Source organism: Ursus arctos, unplaced genomic scaffold (genome assembly GCF_023065955.2).
Source record: "Ursus arctos isolate Adak ecotype North America unplaced genomic scaffold, UrsArc2.0 scaffold_32, whole genome shotgun sequence".
Taxonomy (NCBI): Eukaryota; Metazoa; Chordata; class Mammalia; order Carnivora; family Ursidae; genus Ursus; species Ursus arctos.
In genome coordinates this window covers 13,283,840-13,303,853 of record NW_026623008.1, presented here as the reverse complement: position 1 = coordinate 13,303,853, position 20,014 = coordinate 13,283,840, and the positions used below count along the sequence as shown (strand labels likewise).

The following is a 20,014-nucleotide window of genomic DNA, read 5'->3' as shown; positions in this document are numbered from 1 at the left end:
TTTTAAAATCCAGTCTGCCCATCTCTGTCTTTAAATTGGACTGTTTAGACAGTTTACATTTAATGTAATTATCAATAAGGTGGGGTTTAAATCTACTTTCTTATAATGCTAAGCAAAATCGTTCAGTCAGAGAAGACAAATGCCAAATGATTTCACACATACGTGGAATTTAAGAAACAAAACAAGCAAAGGGAAAAAAGAGAGAGAGAGAAGCAAACAGACTCTTAACTATAGAGAACAAACTAATGGTTGCCAGAGGGGAGGTGGGGGGGATGGGAGAGATAGGGATTAAGGAGTGCACTTGTCCTGATGAGCACTGAGTAATGCAGAGTTGTTGAATCACTATATTGTTCACCTGAGACTAATATAACACAGTATAGTAATTATACTGGAATTAAAATAAAAAATCTGATAAAAAATTATGATGGAAAAGGATGCTCATCTAAATAAAATTAAATAAATTATTTAAAAAATCTACTACCTTGCTACTTGCTCTCTATTTGTCCCATCTCTTCTTTGATTCCTTAATTTTCCTTTGCCTGGCTTCTTTTATTATTATTTTTTATTATTCCATTTTGTTTTCACTCTTTGTTCTATTTTTTAAAAGGATTTTTATTTATTTGAGAGAGAGAGAGAGAGAGAGAGAGAGCGCATGAGCGGGGGGAGGCGGGGCAGAGGGAGAAGGAGAAGCAGACTCCCCACTGAGCAGGGAGCCTGACGCGGGGCTCCATCCCAGGATTCTGAGATCATGACCTGAGCCGAAGCAGACGCTTAACTGACTGAGCCACCCAGGTGCTCTTTTTGTTCTATTTTTTTTTTAGTGTATGCTTAGGGTTAATTAAATGCTCCTTACCTTATCACATCATATTTGCATAATATTATGCCACTTCACATATATATTAGGGTCTGATCAGAAAAACAGAACCACTGGTAATGATCTAGAACATGGGATTTATTATTTATTATTTATTATTATTATATTATCCCTATATAATTATAGGGAGCTGGCTAAACAGTTTATAAAAGGCCATTTTCTTTGTATCTGGTGCTGGTATACCACTGACTGAAGGGTAGGAAGTTGGGAAGGGGAGATGGATTTAATGTGGGGAAAGAGTGGGTGAGAGCAGGAACAAACCAGCACCCATATTATCATCTCTCATCCCTTCTAAGACACCAACTTCAATGATGTGAATGACCTGTAGGAGAAACTGGGGCTTTTCTTTATTTAGCTAAACAGACCTAGTCTAGGGATCAGAGAAACTTGAAGAACAATCCAGTAGGAGGTAGAGGAGCTGTCAGCCCAACTCCTGCCTCATGATGACATGGTGACCCAGCAGTTAAGTGATAGAGTGTGTGAACTGTGCCTGAAGTTCCTGTACCAACATTTCGAGTGGGGGGGGGGAAGAAAAGCAAGTGCAATTGCTTTATTCCACCTTCCAGATGTTGCACAAAATGTCTTCTGTGTCCCACACTAACTTGGAACTATATAGGGAGAGGAATTCTGGGAAACAGAGTTCCCAGAATAGCTTAGCTGAGTTGACCCAAGAGAAATCCACTACAAGAGATCACATAAGAAACTTGTACCAGCAGTACATTTCCATTCCCCATTCTGTCCTTTTTGTGCTATTGTTGGCATACATTTTGCTATTCCATACATTGTAAACTCCAGCATACACTGTTAATATTTTTTTTTATCTTTTAAAGAAATTGACAAATGAGGTGAAAGAAGACCTTTATATTTATTCATGTGTTTATTATTTTGCATAGATTCAAGTTTCCATCCAGGATAATTTTCCTTTCACCTGAAGAATTTCCTTTACTATTTCTTATAGTGAAGGTCTGCTGGTGACACATTCTCTCAGGTTTTGTTTTTCTGAAAAAGGTTTTATTTCTTCTTCATTGTTTAAAGGATATTGTGGCTAGAAACCTAAAATTTTAGGTTGAGAACTTTTTCTGTCAGTGCTTAAGAGAGGTTCCATTGTCTCTTGGCTTGCATAGTTTCTGATGAGAAGTCTTTTTTTTTTTAAGATTCTATCTATCTATCAATCAATTATCTATCTATCTATCTATCTATCTATCTATCTATCTATCTATCTATCATCTATCTATCTACTCTGTCTATTTAGAGAGAGCACAAGTGTGGAGAGGGGCAGAGGGAGAGGGAGATAGAGAATCTCAAGCAGACTTCAAGCTCAGCATGGAGCCCAGTACCCATATTGGTCATGATCCCATGGGCATTGATCCCATGACCCTGAGATTATGACCTGGGCCTAAATCAAGAGTCGGACACTTAAACAACTGAGTCACCCAGTTGCCCCAGAAGTCTTTTAATTCTTACCGTTGTTCCTCTGTAAGTAACATGGTTTTTTCTCTCTTTGCTTTTAAGATTTTCTTGTTATTACTGGTTTTCAGTAATTTGATTACAATGTACCTTGGTGTAGGGTTTTTATGTTTATTCTAATTGGGATTTACTGAAGTTCTTGGATCTGTGGGTTTATAGTTTTCAGCATTTCAGCAAATTTAGAAAATGTTCAGATATCTTTTCTCCCAACATATTTTCTGTTTCTCTCCAACCAACGCCCTCCTCTCCCTTTTAAATTACTCATGATAGACTACTTGATGTCATATCACAGATCACTAAGTTCTGTTCATTTTTTCTGTCTTTTCCCCTGTTGTGCTTTAGTTTAGATAGATAATATTGCCGTATCTCCTGGGTCAATGATCTTTTCTTCTGCAGTGCCTAATCTGCTGTTAGCTTCATCTAATGAAATTTTAGTTTATTTTAGTTATTTTTATTTTTACTTTTTTGGTGAGCAGCAAAGTTTATTGAGTGATAGTGAAGTTCATTGAGTGAGAGTACAAAGCTCCCAAAGAGGGAGGGGACCTGAGAGGGTCACCCGAATTTTTTTAGATATTATATTTTTCATCTTTAGAAATTCCACTTGATTCTTTTTTATGTCTTCCATTTCTCTCCTCATTATGCTTATATTTTTCTTTAAATACTTCAACATAATTATAATAACCATTTTAACATCTCTATGTTAATTTCATCATCTCTGTCACTTTTGGGTCCATTTCTATTGACTGATTTTTCTTCTGGCTATGGGTCCCGTTTTCCTGATTCTTGGCATATTTAGTAATTTCTGACTGGATGCTGGACATTATGGATGTTATGTAGTTGAGGATTTCAATTTTGTTGTCTTCTTTTAAAGAGTGCTGGGTTTTGTTGTAACAGGCAACCAGGTTACTTATAAATCAGCTTGCTCTCTTTGAAGCCTGTTTTTAAGCTTTGCTATAACTGGTCTGGACTAGCCCTCACTCTAGGGATAGCTTAGCTTACAGCTAAGGCATGACATCTACCAAGTCTTCACTGAATGTTCTAGGTTTTCAGTGACTTCTCACCACTCTGGCTGGTCGCAACTCAAATGCTCCTGTCCTGTGTGAGCTCTGAGAATTGTTCAGCTTGCAACTGTCTAGTTTTTCTTTGCCCAGTATCATGGAGCTTCACCCTAGTACTCAGCAACAACTTCAGGAGGCCAGATGCAGCTTTCTGGAACTCTTTTTGGGCACAGCTTTCTCCTCTCTAGAACTTTGCTGCCCAGCTTCTAGCTGGGTGCCTGAACTCCAATTTCCACATCCTCAAATCAGCAAGATTACTGTAGTCTGCTTGGGATCCCTTTCCTGGAACCGTGGTCTGGAATATGACTCCACGCAGAAAACCAGGAAAATCAAGGGCTCTCCTCATTTGTTTCTTTTCTCTTAGAGATCACATCCTTCCATGCCTGTTTTTAATTGTGGGGAAACAGTTGTTTCCTATATCTTCATCAATTTTCTAGAGTTTGGGGTGATTAGATAAATTTAATCCTTGCTACTCTATCATAGCCAGAAGCAGAAGTCAGAAATTGATAAAAAAGAAAGCTCTCTAATGGCTCTTTAAATGCTACCCCTCTCTCATGAAGTTCTTAATTTCTGTCTCTTCTGTGTTTTATGCCATCACACTCTGCCTTGACTTATAATCACGAACACATGTGACTCAATGGACTAGGGGCCATGAAGGTGAGCACAGAGTCTATCTTAGTAGCTTCTCTGAGTCTAGTACATGATAGGCCCTTGGGAAGTGAGGCTGAGTTTCCTTGAGTGGCAGTGAACTGAAGTGACCTGGATGAGGTAATGGGTATCCCAAGCTGAAACCCAGGAGGACCGGCTGTCTCCCTTGTGTGATCAACGGTAGGCATACTCCCAGGTAAAATCATGAGGGTGCACAATTCTCCCTTATTAGGCAGGAGACGAAGTGATTGGTTGAAAGAATTCAAGCCTGTCCAGACTTGCCAAATACATCATCATGACATTAGAGCTCACAAAGCCTCAGATCTTGGCATAATGGAAGGGCTTGACCACAGGTGCCCTGACAGTGTCACATGATCTCCCAGAGTGAGGCCAGACCGTTCCCCAAGGGGCAGGTCCTGGAGTGTCCGGGGACTCAGGCTGTTGCTGCTCTTGCCCACTTTCCCTGGAAATGGAGCAAGGATGGGGAGTGACGAGGTCTGGGTCCTTGCCTTAGCTATGTGACCTTAATCAGCTGACTCTGTTTCCCCACCTGCAAATGAAGCCTCAGACAGGTTGGTCTCTAGTGCCTCTTCCTGCTCTAAAGAGCTGGTTCTCACAACTGGTGGCTTGATGGTCCTGGAAGTCTGTGATTCCCTCAGCTGCTGAGTCTAGGCTCATAATTGATGGCACTGGGACATTGGCTTTTTGTGGTTCTGCGATTAGAACAATCTGTAACTCTTGAGTGATCCATGATGCTGTGAACCTAACCTTCTATAGAACTGATGGCCGCAGTCAGTGACAATTCTGTGACACTGCTGTGTGGCTCTGCGACCCTGAAGCATTCACCTCATTGATCTCCATCAGCAGCAGTGGTGCTGGTGTGCCTGGGACCCAGCTTCCTATCTGCTCCAGAACTCAAACCTCCTCCTCATTCATTGCTCCCAGGGTCATTAATTTGAGTGATTCACTTGCAGGAGCCAGTGAGAAACAGAGGGACTGCGAGTGCCAGCCCGGTCGCCCTCAGCCTGAAAGGGCTTAATTGTTTGCCTGCCTCAGAGAGCCCTTGTGCTCGGCTGGCTAGTGAGGGCCCGGCTGGGCCAAGCTCGGCTGGGCTGGCGTGAGGGCGCAGGGCAACGCTGCGCTGTGCCCGTGCTAGAGGGACATTCTGCCCTCCCTGCCCATCATCCAGGATGACACTGTGCACTACGGAGAGGGGTGAGCTGAGCGCAGGCAGGGCCCACTGCTGATTCTGACCCTGGTTCCTGGGGCCACCTCTTGTGCCTGTTTGCCAGCCTTGGGTGGTGGCCCTGGTTTGCCTGGTTTCCGGCCTGACCCCACCTGAGAGTCCTCTGGGCCTGATTGTGCTGTCTGACTGGAGCCTCTGGACACACCCCCTGGAATGGCTTGTTATCTATTTCATTTTCCTGTAAATGAGGACCCAGATGCTCCTCCCTGAACTTTGGCCTGTGGATCTGGGACAAACCTCTGGCAATCCCATAATCCTGTCCCTGACCCTGCTTACAGTCAGATCCTGATCCACAGGGATAAGTCAGAAGAGGAGAGACCCGCCCCCCCACTCTGTCACTTGTTCCTGTGTGACAACTCACATCCCCTCTCTGAGCTGTGGGCTCTTCAACCTATAAAATGGGAGCGTGGGACCTCCCTCCCGGTGGCTGTGGGGAAAAATCCGTGGGAACCTGTGTACAAGCATGCTCTGGGCACAAAGGTTGGGGATTACTGTGCAGATAACAAGGTTGGTTCTCCAGGAACACATGTGAGCCTGTCTCCTATACTACACCACAAAGGGGGTCCCCTGCCCCTGGGGAGAATGTCCGGTGGGCACCTGGGTCTGCCTCTCCTGGCAGGAATTAAATACTCTCTCCTCCTGACAGGGGAGAATGTAGTCAGGAGAAATCCATCTATTCATTCATTCAGTCATTTATGCATTCGTTCAACATTCCTTAGTTCATTTGTTCATGCATTCATATTTTGCCAGTCCCTGTTTTTGCCACTGGTTTTTGTCTTGGCAATCCTACCTTGAGAATGATTTCATTACACTCTGGACTTGGAGCGGCACAGGCTGGGGAGGTGGGAGTGGCCACAGCAGCCCAGTCCTCCTGGGGGAAACCATTCCAGGCAGGGGTTAAGAGTGAGCATGTTGGAGTCAGACTCCTACGGGTCTCTGCCATTACTCTCCTTGCTGAGTGGCCTTGGGCACGTTACTTAGCCTCTCGGAGTCTCTGACAGCTCAGCTGTAAAATGGGGGTAAGAAATGGCGATCCCCCTGCCAGGGTTGCTGTGAGGTCTGAATGTAATCAGGTGTAGTCCTGAGTGACCAAGGATGGGCTCCATAAATGGGGTGGAGGTTAAGGTCATAGGAATCAGGCGACCTGTTTGAATTTCAGCTCTGCCACTTGCGGGCTGAGGGGCCTTGGGCAAGCCACTTGGCCTTTCCTGCCTCGGTTTTCTCTTCTGTTAAATGGGACTTTGTGAGGTTAAACTTTTTTAGAAGGTAGATCATGTACCACAAGGCCTGGCACGTGGAAGACCTCAATCAGTTGTAGCCAGTAGCATTATTAAATATTCCTCATGATACCTGAGGCCTTCAGTCAGGAACTTCACAGGGAAGCATGTGCCTTGGAGAACGACTCTGGCCACATGGCAAAGAGGGATTTGTCCTGGAGCTTGGGATTCCTTTATACGGAATGAGTGTCCCACACCTGTCTCCCAGTTGGCCCCACTGGAATTTCTAGATTCCTAAGTTACCGGTGAAGGAGGCACCCCTCCTCGGCCCTTGAGTTTCCAGGAAGGGTTTGGTCTCTGTTTTGGTGCTTTGTTGTGGGGTTTCCATGGGGAAACTGAGCTTGAAGATTGCATTCATCTCAGCTGCAACACCCCTGGGACCAAACCTGGCTCACCTTCCTGTGTGGGAGGGGGGAGGGGGCGGGGGAGGGTGCAGCCAGTGCTGGGCCTCAATCAAAAACCTGTAACGGATCAGCACTGCTGGGCTGCAGTTAAGCACGAGGACAGCACCATCCAGGGTCCTGCCCCTCCCTGGCTCTGACACCAGTGTTCTGTGTCCTGTCTGTTCTAGTCTGTTCTAGTTCCCGATGTCTTGGGCTGCCAAGGAGTCCAAGAGTGAATATGAGCCTTGTACCCAGGCTCCAAAACCATGCTTTCATTCACTTATTCATTCCAGAACTGGCATTTGGGGGAACAGTGGTGGACTTGCCCTCAAGCAGCCTGCTGTCCGAGGGACCTGGTCAAATTATAACCCAACTGAAACAGCAGTGTTATGACAACTCTTTTTATTTTTATTTATTTTTTAAAAGATTTTATTTATTTATTTGACAGAGACAGCCAGCGAGAGAGGGAACACAAGCAGGGGAAGTGGGAGAGGAAGAAGCAGGCTCCTAGGAGGAGCCTGATGTGGGGCTTGATCCCAGAACGCTGGGATCACGCCCTGAGCCGAAGGCAGATGCTTAACGACTGAGCCACCCAGGCGCCCCTTGACAACTCTTTAAAAAAAAATTCTTTTTTAAATTTTATTATACATAATCTCTACACCCAATGTAGGGCTCGAACCCACGACCCTGCGATCACGAGTCACATGCTCTTCCAACTGAGCCAACTAGGAGCCCCATGACACTCTCTTGTGTTTGGGCATAACCCCTTTAAGAACATGACAAAAATAAAGAAACTTCTTCCCAGGAGATGTAAGAAGGCACATGAAATTTTGCCTACAATTTTAGGATGTTTGTGGATTCTCCAGCCATCCCTTCAAGAACTTCAGATCAAGAATTCCTCAATCATGGTGGGAAAATTGCTGAGAGAGGCAAGCCAGGAGGCTGTAGAAGTGCAGTTAGGAATGCTCCGTAGTCTAGGAATTCAGGAAAGACTGCAACGAGCACTTCTTGAGCTCCTATGAAATGCTATCCATTGGTGATATGCCACCGAAGAGAAAGTCCCTCCTCTCCTGGAACTTATGGTCTAGTGGGGAAAGGCAAAAAAAAAACAAACGAGCAAACAAATCAACAGACACAGGGATGCCTAGAGGTGATGAGGAGCCTGCTTTAGGGCAAGTACCAGGCAGAGGGAACAGTTGATAGAAAGGTCCTGGGGTGGCTGTGAAAATACAGGGCTGGAAGAATGTGTGAAAGAAAGCTAGTGTGGTTGGAGCTTAGTGAGTGGTGGGAGATGGGTGAGGTTGCTGAGCAAGGGCCGAATCACACAGGCCTTGTGGTCCAGGGTAGGGATTAGGATTTTGCTGGGGAGCCCTGTTTCTCTTTTAAGTTCAGAATTTTAAATTTGTATAAATGAAAGCAGCATGCACATTTCTTTTCACAGCTGCCTTTTTTCATCCAACAGTGCTTGATAGCTGTTGAATTAATTTATCTTTATCTGTTATATATAATTATGTGGCCCATATACTTATCCATTCTCACACTGATGGGCCTTTAGGCTGTATCCTGTTTCATGATTCCAACTGAATCCAAAATGGAAGATCAGTGGGGTTGAAGGGTGTGCACATTTTCAACCTTACAGGAAGCTGCCAGATGGCTCTCTTAAGTTCATGTACTAATTTAGATTCCCACTAGCAGCGTCCGAAAGTTTCCATTTCTTTATATCCTTGCCAACAGTTGATATTGTCAGCCTTTTAAGGTTTTGACAATGTTTTGGGTGTAAAATGGTAACTCGCTTTAATTTGCATTTCCATGATTACCAGCGAGGTGAAACGTGTAATTTCGTATTTATTGGCTCTTGGGAGTTTCTTCTCTTGAGAATTGTCTGTTCATATCCCTTGTCATTTTCCCACAAGGATGTCTCTTTCTAATTGATTGGTGGAAGTTGTTTATATATTTGGGTTACTAATCCATTGTCTTTTATAAATGTTGCAAAGCTCTTCTCCCACGCTGTTTACTGGGGGGTTTTACGGAGAGGAGTGACATGCTCTGATTTACATTTTTAAAGATCACTCTAGCTACTGTGTGAAGAATAGATGGGAACGATGGGCATGAATGAAAGTGGGTAAACCCGTTAGAGGGTCATTGTTGTGGTCCCAGGATGAATGACAGTAGCCTTGACTAGGGTGGTAGGAGGGGAAATAGAGAAAGGTAGACAGTTCCAGAGTACATCTTGGAAGTAGAGTTGATAGAACCTGCTGATAGATTCGATGTGGGGCAAGAAGAAAAGATAGGAATCAGGATGACTCTTAAGTTTTTGGCCTGAGCCATTGGGTGGATGGCGGTGCCATTGACTGAGATGGAGAACGGCAGGTGGAGAAACAGGTTTAGGCTGAGAGAGGGGGAATAAGCACTTCTGTTTTCAACATATGAAGCTTGAGACAGCCTGTGGATATCCAAGCGTTTAAATCAAGAAGGCAGTTGGAATCGTGAGTTCAGGGGAAAGAGCCAGGGCTCGGGATAGACATTTGGGAGTCATCAACACACGGATGGAATTTCAAGCCATGAGACTGGATAAGATGGAAAAGACAAGAGGCTCCCAGGTGAGCCTCAGCACATGACAACATTTAGAGGTTGAGCAAAGGTGGAGAATCGATAAAGAATGCCCTAGAATGTAAACTCCACGGAGCAGGGTTTTGTTCTGTTGACTGTCCAGTGTCTAGCATAGGCCTTAGCAAGTAGTAGGTTCTTAGTAAATATTGGTTGAAGGAACACGTGACAGAATAAACGAATGAATCAAGAGATTGAGAAGGAGTGGCCAATGAAATAGAAGGAGAACAGGTACCATAGAAGCCAAGAGAAAGAGAAAGGTTTCACGAAGGCAAGCATGGTCACTTGTGTTACATGTTGTGAAGAAGTTGTGTACGAGCTGGACAGAGAACGGACCATGGGATTTGGCAACACAGACGTCACTGGTAACCATGACAAGGATAGTTAAGGCTTGAAAGAGGTGGAGTTTGTCAGATCCTGTGAGGTAGGGGGCAGGGTGGGGTGGGGAGTGAAAGGATGTTCTGAGCAGTGGAAGAGCATGGGACAATGCCAGAGGACAAGTGGGGCTGGTTCCTGTCACGGCAAGTAGTTCCAGCTGAGGGGAAGGTAAGAGAGTAGCCAGGAGAGATGAGACTGGGGCCAACGGTAAGACAGGCTGAGAGGCTGAGGGCAGCCCAGTGGTTTTGTTCGTGATCTCTTGGTCTGGAGTTAAGGGAATAAATGTCCATGTGTTATTCAAGATTCAGGGGACAGAATTCCAATTCTAGTTGACTTTTTTCCTCACGTAACTGAAAAGTCCAGGGATAGATCCTGGCTTTAGGTGCAAGACTTGGACTGTTCTTAGTTCTTCTCTCTGTGTTGGCTTCCTTGTTGGGCAGGCCATTCTCTCAGAGGCAAAAAATCTAGGCTTCCATCCTACTCCCTTAATCTCAGGGGGAAAGCCGATGGTATTTCCAATCCTGCCATCAAATGAAGTCTCATTGGTTCTGCCTGGTGGTCATGTGTCACCCCTGACCCAAACACTGTGGGTGAAGGGAGGGTGCTCTTTTCTGATTGGCCAGGCCTAGGTCCTATGAGCATCCCTGGAGCTGATGTGAAGGTGGGTCTACCAGAGGTAATTTCCCATTAGAAAATCAAAATGCCCACAGGAGAGCAGGGTGTGTGTGTGGGGGGGGTGGGGTGGGGGGTAATGCCAAACAAGTCAACCCACAGAATTTAATGATTACCAAGCACTAGAAGAACATAGATTTGTAGAATATCAGGATATTAAAAAACAGGGCCGGGGGATTCCTTAGGGAATTCCTACAGAGATTCCTTAATTCAGTGCTGTCCAACAAAAGTGGACTATGAGCCACAACTGTAACTTTAAATCTTGTAGTACCCACATTAAAAACAATAAGAAAAGAAAACAGAGGAAATTAATTCTAATAATACATTTTAATTAACCAACAAAATCGAAAATATTATCATTGGAAGGTAATCAATATAAAAAGCATTAATGAGATATTTTATATTCCTTTTTCCTATTAAGTCTTCAAAGTCTGTATTTTATACTCACAGAACATCTTAGTCCAAAATCTAAATTTTCCCCAGAAATACTTGATCTGTGTGTAGATTTTATCAAATTCACAATGGAAAAAAGTAGGTTCCCATACCCACGTTGTTTCAAATGTACTTGAGAATTCCCCATGACTTAAGACTTGTATATCTGTTTTAAAATTCAGATTAATTAAAAACGAATACAATTCCAAATTCAATTCCTCAAGTCCCACTTGAGGAATTTCAAGCAAGTGGTTACCATATTGAACAGCAGGCCCTGATCCAATGTGTTTGTCAGACGGAGGGGGAAGTGACGTCCAGGGAAGGGAGTGGCCCTTCAAGGTCACTGAGCTGACCAGGGGCAGATCCCTGGTCTGGCCTTCCGACTCTGTTGGGGGCTTTCCACTCCATCTCACGCCTGCCCTGTTCTGAGTAGGTCAGTGAGCACTGACCAAGGAAGCAGCACTAAGGCAGTGGGAGTCCAAATCTTACTGAGGCTCAAATTCTTGCTCAGACTGTAAAAAGTGTTCCTTTATTTTATGTTAATCTTGTCCGTAACCATCCCTGCTACTGGATGATAAATGTGTTTGGAATGAGTGCATAAACGCATCAGCAGACAGTATGCATTTATTGAATACCTCGTGTTCTAAGCACTGCACCCAGCCTTGGGACGTGGAGGTAAGGCTGGCCCAGCTCCTGCACTTAACGGGCTCACCATCTGGGTGGTGGGGGCAGGGTGGTAAATGCATCATTTAGGGGGCGCACAGGATGGTGTGGGGCAAGTGCTTGTGGGAACAAGCAGATCTCGTGCCTCATGAATGGAAACCACCAGCAAACAGCCTCTGGGGCTGGTTGAGTCCTTGGGAAAATCCACAGGGAGCCCACACCTGGCACTGTTGGGTGTTGGGCCTTGGCCTGTGGGCGTGGGGGTGTTTGGGTAACAGCCCAAAGGCTAGGAGGGGTTGTTTTGGTTGGAACTGAGAGGGGCTATTGTTAGGTGAAGCCTCAGCTTGTTGGTGTGTGGGGTTGGCTCGGGACCACGGGGTGGGTACAGGTTGGAGTGTCTGCCACCAGTTAACATCGCTCGCTGAGCACCCACAGCATCCTCCTCTCTGTTCACCATTGTGTGCTCGAGAGCTCTCTCTCTCTCTCTGTCTCTCACACACATACACACACACACGTGCACGCACACACACGTGTACGCACACGTGATTGCTACATGATTTAATTTGTGGAGCCCCGTGCACTACAAAAATGCAAGGGTCCCTGGTTCCGAAATGAAGAATTTCAAGATGGTGGCATGGAAGCCGCGTGTTGACCAAGTGCAGGGCCCCTAGCGGGGGGTCCTCTACGACTGCCCAGGTCCTGAGTCCCAAGTCCCAAGTCTGGGACGGCAACCGCCCACACATGCACCCCGCAAGGTGCCTGCTGGTGGTGCTGGACTCGTGCCTTCCCTCTGAAAGGCGAAGCAAGTAGGGCCAAGTGTTTTAGGGATTTGTTATCTCTTGCAATCTGCCCATATCCGGCTGTGAACGGTGACGATCATACCCACTGTACATATGGGGACATGGAGATGATGAGAACGACCCAGGACCCGAACCCCACACTTTGCTGAGTCCGAAGCTCAGATTCGTTCCTCGGCCTGCCCGCTTCTCCTGCTGAGAAGAGTAAGCCTCCTTGCTTGGTGTCCTTTCTGATTTTTTCCCTAATGTTCTTTTCCTCTGAAGTTTTAGATGGTGAATCTGATAGAAAAATGGAGTCACCAGGTTCCTCTAGCCACATGGGGTTGGTCGCTCTTCCTGTCAGTGGGTCCCCACCATGAGGACCTGTGGTGTCCCCACCCAGCCCAATCACCAAGGATTCTCCGGGGGCGGATCTGAGTCACCTCCAGCACTTGTCTGCTTCTCTCCACCCCCATGTGGACTCAGAAGCAGCCCATTTTCCTTTAACTCTTTCTCAGGGTGTTGGTCACCTGAGCCGCACAGGCTCTTTCTGAGATTTGGGCTCATGGAGAGAATTGCATCACAGAACAGCAAACAATGGGCAAGTGACATTAGATGCTTCTCCTCTTAGTCATCTCCGGGCCCCCACTGCCTCCCAGGGCTCCTTCCTGACCACGGCTTCCCTGGAACCTCCCGTGTTCCATACCTCCTTACTTCTCTCCCATTCCTCCCTGCTACCCAGGCTGTATCTCCTCCATCTTTCCAGGGATGTCCGTTCATTCATTCATTCATTCATTCACTCACTTATTCACTCCTTACTGAGCATCTAGGATGTGCCAGGCACTGTGCTGGAGATATGGGGCTGAAGTCTCTGCCTTCATGGGCTCCCAGGCTGGTGGGAAGATGGACCTGAAATGCCTGACACAGATACACAGCTTGGCTTCTGAGTTTTGATTGCTACAGACGCTATTGAAGGCAAGGAATGGAAAAGTAGAGCAAGATGGGGAAGACCCTTCTTAGATTGTGTGACATGTAAGCCGAGACCTGGAAGATGAGCAGGGACCAGCATGGGAAGAAGGAGACAGAAGGAGGTCCTTAACAGAGGGTACACATGGGCAAGGTCCCTGAGGCACGGAGGAGCTGGGGAGGTCTATGCAGAGTAGAAGGGAGCCAGGGTGCCTGGGCTGCAGCGAGCAAGGGGGACAGCAAAGGAGATGGGGTTGAGGAGCAGGTGGGGTCCCTTGGTGCAGGGGCTGGGATGTGATTCCCAGTCCAGCAGGAAGCTCCAGGAGGCTCCTGAGCATAGGAGTCACATGGTCTAATTACATTTCAAGAAAGACTTCTCTAGCTGTTGGGTGGAGAACAAGCTGGAGGATGGAAAGGACGAGTGGGAGTGGGGGACAATGGCCCACAACTTTGGGGTTCACATGCTGGATGAGGATGGCTGGGTGGGGAACGGTGATGATAGAGGTGGAAGAGGCGGACAGATTGGACATTTCTTTCAGAGGTAGGACTGGATTGTGCTAGAATTGTGTTTGGTGATGGAAGCTGATTCCTCCATTTCTGGAACTTCTTCCCTCATCTACAGGCCCTTGCCTTCAGACGTAGCAATGATGCATGACAGCAACCACCCAGGGCCCTGGGTACAAAACTGTATTCCTGGGTATTAGAGGTGGGCACGAAAGGCTGGTGGACCGTTGGATGGTGTTATAGACCCAGTCAAGCACCACGTGGAGGGGTTAAATGGGGGTGACCTTTGATAACCCTCTTTTCTTCCTTATCACTGAAGTAATACACAAAAAAGTAAAAAGATTGATGATGTCACTTGTTGTTGGCAAGGACTTGGAGAAAGAAGTATCTTGAATACCATCAGTGGGAAAACCACCAGGCAAATCTTATTTTTGGAGAGTACTTTGGGGTCATATATTTACATTTAAAATATGCATGACCATAGACTCAGCTTCTTAGAATCTTCCTTAAGAATGAGTATGTACGTACCTGCCCGTGTGTCAGCATGGCCTGGGATCTTCACAGCACTGGTGTTTGTACTAGTCAGAAATTGTAAACCAACACCCTAAATAGTCACCAGTCGTGGACAAGTAGACAAACTGTGGTCATCCATACCGTAGACATGACGTAGCAGTTAAAGTGACTGAGGTAGCCATCTTTATGACAAGCTCTCCCAGGCCACCGGGTAAGTGAAAAATCAAGTTACATATTAGCACAGCACATACGTTAGGAGACCAATTATGTAAAAAAAGAAAAAAATCTCCTAAAGAATGCTTGCTGCCTCTTTCTAAATGTACATACATATCCATGCAAAATGCACAGAAAAAAGAACTCAAAGGAATGACATTAAACCGTTCACAGCGGTCACTGATGGGAGGGGATGGGCCCTGCGATGGGGGTTAAAGATGATGCTGGCCTTAGGCGTTTTGTTTGACGGCTTCACCATGAGTCTCTTTTCGTGAATTACTGGTGTAATTAAAAAGTTCAAACTAAAACATGTATTCATTGCAAACCCTCTGAAAATGCAGCAAAATGAAGGGGAGAGAAATACCCACAAGATTACATCCCAAAGGTAACCATTATTAAGGTCTTTGTTTCCAAATCTTTCCTGTATTTTCCCATGCTTTAAAAATATGACTCTATTATTAAACACACTATTTTATGATCTGCTTTTTTTTTACACTTCATATCTTTCCATGCCATTAAAATTTTCCCAAGCCAAGTTTTTTTTTTTTTTAATGCATTGTCTTATGCTCCTGGTTTTACCATTTCATATTTAAATCCTCTATGGTTGACACATAGCACATTTCTAATTTTTCTTTATTAAATACAAACTTTTAAGCACCTCTTTATACAATTGTCCAGTTGTTTATTTAGGAGAATTTTATTAGGAAATTATATCAGTTAAGGTGATTTGGAAGCTCTTTTTTTTTTTTTTTTTTAAGTAGGCTCCGCACCCAACGTGGGGCTTGAACTCATGACCCTGAGATAAGAGTCGCATGCTCTACCAACTGAGCCAGCCAGGCACCCCTGGAAACTCTTGGCATGCAATGCCCAGTTGCTTTGCATGAAGGGGAAACCATTGCAGACTGAACAGGGCAATATGTTCCTGACAGTCCCCTTTGCCCGAAGGTTTTTCAAGAGGAGCTTCTTGTCCAAAGGGAGAAAAGGTTCCCAGTGGTGTCTTCCTCACAGGAAACCTTTAGAGAGGGAGGAGATGTAAGTCTGTCCAGGTTGGTCTTCAGAGAACTGCCCAAGGGACCCCCAAAGTCTCTCCCAGAACTGATTTGAGGTTCCAGTGACAAGAAGAATACCATGGAAACCATGTCGGGGTTAGCCGTGAGTGTGGCCCCTGGGTGGATCTCCAAAGATCCTGCCCTCAGAGGGAGGTCAGGAGTCAGGTTCCCTCGAGGCCCCCAAAGACAGAGTGTCTCCAAGTGTAACCACTGCACAAAGTGTGTTCACCTCCCCAGACAGGATGCTGCGTGTTGTTAGAGGTAAAGACAAAGCCGTGTGAGAGAAGGGTTCTGTGCTGGGCCCAGGAGGTGAGCGGTAAACTCTCTGGAGTTTGCCTGAGGGCTGGAGCGGCTGTGGACTCTGCACGTGGCTGGCAGGACCAGCTTGGGGACAGCTTCTCCAGCAAATCCTCGACTCTCCATCCTTCATACGAGCTCCCCATCGAGCCATCTTTGGTCCAGTGCACGCAACATATTGATAAAAGTGACCACTCACAAGATCACTTTGCAGTATATACAAATATCGAATCATCATGTTGTACACCTGAAACCGATATAGTGGTGTATGTCAATTACACCTCAATAATAATAGTAATAATAATAATAATAATAATAATAATAATAATAATAATAAAAACAACCTGAGGGGCGCCTGGGTGGCTCAGTCAGTTGAGCGTCCAACTCCTCTTGATTTTGGCTCAGGTCATGATCTCAGGGTCATGAGATGGAGCCCCGTGTTGGACTCCGTGCTGCTCCTGGAGTCTGCTTGGGATTCTCTCTCCCTCTGCCCCTCCCCCACTCTCACTTTCTCTCTCTTTCAAAAAAAAAAAAAAAAACCAAAACCAACCCAAACCATCCATATGATTCAAAGGTGCATCCAGAATAGTCATCACCCCCGCAGCCCCCAAATGCTTCTCTTCTGACGGTCCCTGTTCGGTTTTCTGCAAATACTAAGTGCATTCATAAGTGCCATGAAATCATAGTATCGCTGTTGACCCCCACTTTGCAGTCACCCTGAACTTCAAAGATCGCACAAATATATTCCCTCTGTACTCGCTACATCACCCCTGCCACACACTCATCATCGCCATAAGAACAAATACTCACAGAGAGCTGATCACGGGCGGGGCATTCGGTTAAGCACGGTAGCATTCGTGATTTCACTTAATACTCATGAGACCCTGGAGAGGTAATAGCCTCACGGCAGGTCCCCCCTGTCGTTTTGAGTCCGCAGTCCACACCATCCTCACAGTTGCCAGAGTACGGGGGCCTAGGTGTGGTAGCTGCATTTCCTTTTTGAAATTAAGACCATTTCAGGGGCTCCTGGTTGGCTCAGACAGTGGAACGTTTGACTCTTGATCTCGGGGTTGTGGGTTCGAGACGCATATTGGGTGTAGAGATGACTCAAAAATAAAATCTTAAAAAAAAAAAAATAAATAAAATCTTAAAAACAAAAAAGGGAATTAAGAACCTTTCATCCACATAAAACATACCTTACATGTGAGATATTAATAATGATGATGATAATGATGATATTGATAAATTCATATACCCACATCCATCTTGGGAGAGCTGACATTACAAGGTCTTGAAGCTTCACCCTTGTGCCTTGGCAGCTCTTCCTCTCCCTCCCATCTGGAGGCAATAACTACCCTGGATTTTGTATCTATTGTTCCTTTACCCTTTTCCTTATAGTTTTCTCACAGTTGGATGCAGTCTTGAACGATATATTGTCTAGCTTTGCATGTTTTGAAATTCAGAGTAATAGCATCGGACAGCATTTTCCTACAGGGCGTGTGTTTGTTGCATGTTTTGTTTGTGACATTCACCCACGTTGTTGAGTGCAGCTGTAATGTGTTTGTTTTTGCTGTCGAAACACACCGTATTGTGTGAATAAACTGCAAATCATCAATCCATTCTCCTCTTTATGGACATAGGGTTGCTGCCGTCCACATTGATTACATCTCCTGACGCACACATGGAAGGGTTTCCAGGTGAGACTCACAGGAAGAGAAATGCTGGGTAGTAAGGTGTGTGCATCTGAACTTGACCCGACGATGCCAAGTGGCTTTCCAAGATGCCTGTATGAATCTATGCTCCCACAAGCAGTGTATAAGAGCTTGCATTGTTCCACAGCCCTGACAACACTTGGTGTTGTCAGACTTCAACACTGGCGCCAGCCTGGTGGGTGTAAGTTGGCATATTATGGAGGTTTTAGGCTTGCATTTCTCTCATTCCTGATGAGGTTGGGTGTCTTTTCATGCTTCTTGGCAATATTGTTTCCTTACCTGCACAATGCTGGGTTATGTTCTCTAGTCCTTTTTCTAGCATGTTGTCTTTTTCTTATTGATTCTTTAGGAGCTCTTTATATATTAGGGTCCTAATTTTTTGTAAATTACATGCATTCCGGGTGTCATTTCCCAATCCATGGCTTATCTTTTCACTTTCTAAGTGGTGACTTCTTGTGAACAGAAGTTCTTTTTCTTTTCTTTCTTTTTTTTTTTTTAAAGATTTTTATTTATTTATTCGACAGAGATAGAGACAGCCAGCGAGAGAGGGAACACAAGCAGGGGGAGTGGGAGAGGAAGAAGCAGGCTCATAGTGGAAGAGCCTGATGTGGGGCTCGATCCCATAACGCCGGGATCACGTCCTGAGCCGAAGGCAGACGCTTAACCGCTGTGCCACCCAGGCGCCCCAGAAGTTCTTTTTCTTAACATAGGAGCATATATCCAGGTTTTTCCTTATGACGTGTGCTTTTTGTGTCTTTTTAAAGAAACTTCTCCCTCCCCTGAGGTCCTATATTTTCTTTCAAGAGTTTGCTTTGCACATTTAGGTCTTTTCGTCCACCCGAAATTGGTTTTGTATAAATAAGGATCCAATTTCAGTAATTTTCCACGTGCATAAGCAACCATCCTGGCTTTATCTATGGAATGCCTCCTTTCCTTCCTTACTTTGCAAAACCACCTCTTGTCGAGACCACATTTCTATTTATGCTTGAGTCGGCTTGTAGGATCTCTAGTTGGATCCACTGATCTGTCCTGGGCCAAACCCACGCAACTCCAATTACTAATGCTTTGAAACGAGTCTTAACGATCACTTTTGTATTGTGCGTATTGATACCTGGTAAGCCAAACTCTACTTCTTGTAATTCTTCAGGAATGTCTTGGCTCTTTTTGGCCTTTTGCTTTTCCTTATAAAGTACAGAAAGAGACTGTTGCATGCCATGAGCACCTTGTTGGGGTTTCATCTGGAACTGCACTGAGTGAAAATGGATTTGTGCAAAAATATATTTTATATAGTTAATATTTATTCATATTTACCTGTATGGTTGTCTCTTTTCTTCTCATTGTCCTATTTTGTGTTTTGGACCTTTCCTCTGGGATTATTTTCCTTCTTCCGGCGATACATCTTTATTTCTTTTTGAAAAGATTTTATTTATTTATTTGGGAGAGAGAGAGCACGAGCGGGGGTAGGATCAGAAGGAGAAGCAGACTCCCCACTGAGCAGGGAGCCTGATGCGGGCCTCGATCCTGGGACTCCAGGATCATGACCTGAGCTGCTTAACCAACTGAGCCACCCAGGCGCCATGAGATACATCTTTAAAAGTGTCTTTGTGGGGCGTCTGGGTGGCTCAGTCAGCTAAGCATCCGACTCTTGATTTTGGCTCAGGTTCTGATCTCAGGGGCATGGGATCCAGCCCTGCACTGGGATCCATGCTGGGTGTGGAGTCTGCTTGGGATTCTCTCTCCCTCTCCCCCACCCCTGCTGCTTTCTCACTCTCTCTAAAAAAATTAATTTTTTAAAAAGATTTTATTTATTTATTTGACAGAGAGAGACAGCCAGCGAGAGAGGGAACACAGCAGAGGAGTGGGAGAGGGAGAAGCAGGCTCCTAGCGGAGGAGCCTGATGTGGGGCTCGATCCCAGAATGCCGAGATCACGCCCTGAGCCGAAGGCAGACGCTTAATGACTGCGCCACCCAGGTGCCCCAGTAAATTAATTTTTAAAAGTAAAAAATAAAAGTGTCTTTGTTGAAGATTTATTGGTGGTCAAGATACCCAATATGGGCTTATTGGAAAATTTTGTCCTTGTTCTTGAAAGATAGTTTTGCTGGGTATGCAATTCTAGTTGATAGTTATTTTCCCTTGGTCTCTGGCTATAGTTGTTACAGTTGAAAAGTCAGCTGTCCTCAAACTCTTGTGGTTTTTTTTGGTTGGTAATTCTCCATTTCTCGGACTGTATTTTCTCTTTGACCATGTCTCCTGTAGGTTCATTACGTTCTCTATGGAT

General features: G+C 45.2%; 1 non-coding gene across 1 annotated transcript; it reads right to left on the bottom strand.

Moving 5' to 3' along the window:
* Positions 1-7,611: 7,611 nt before the first annotated feature.
* TRNAT-CGU (transfer RNA threonine (anticodon CGU)) lies at positions 7,612-7,684 on the bottom strand. Its single transcript has one exon. It is a non-coding gene; the product is annotated as a tRNA-Thr (tRNA).
* Between the last annotated feature and the right edge of the window lie 12,330 nt (positions 7,685-20,014).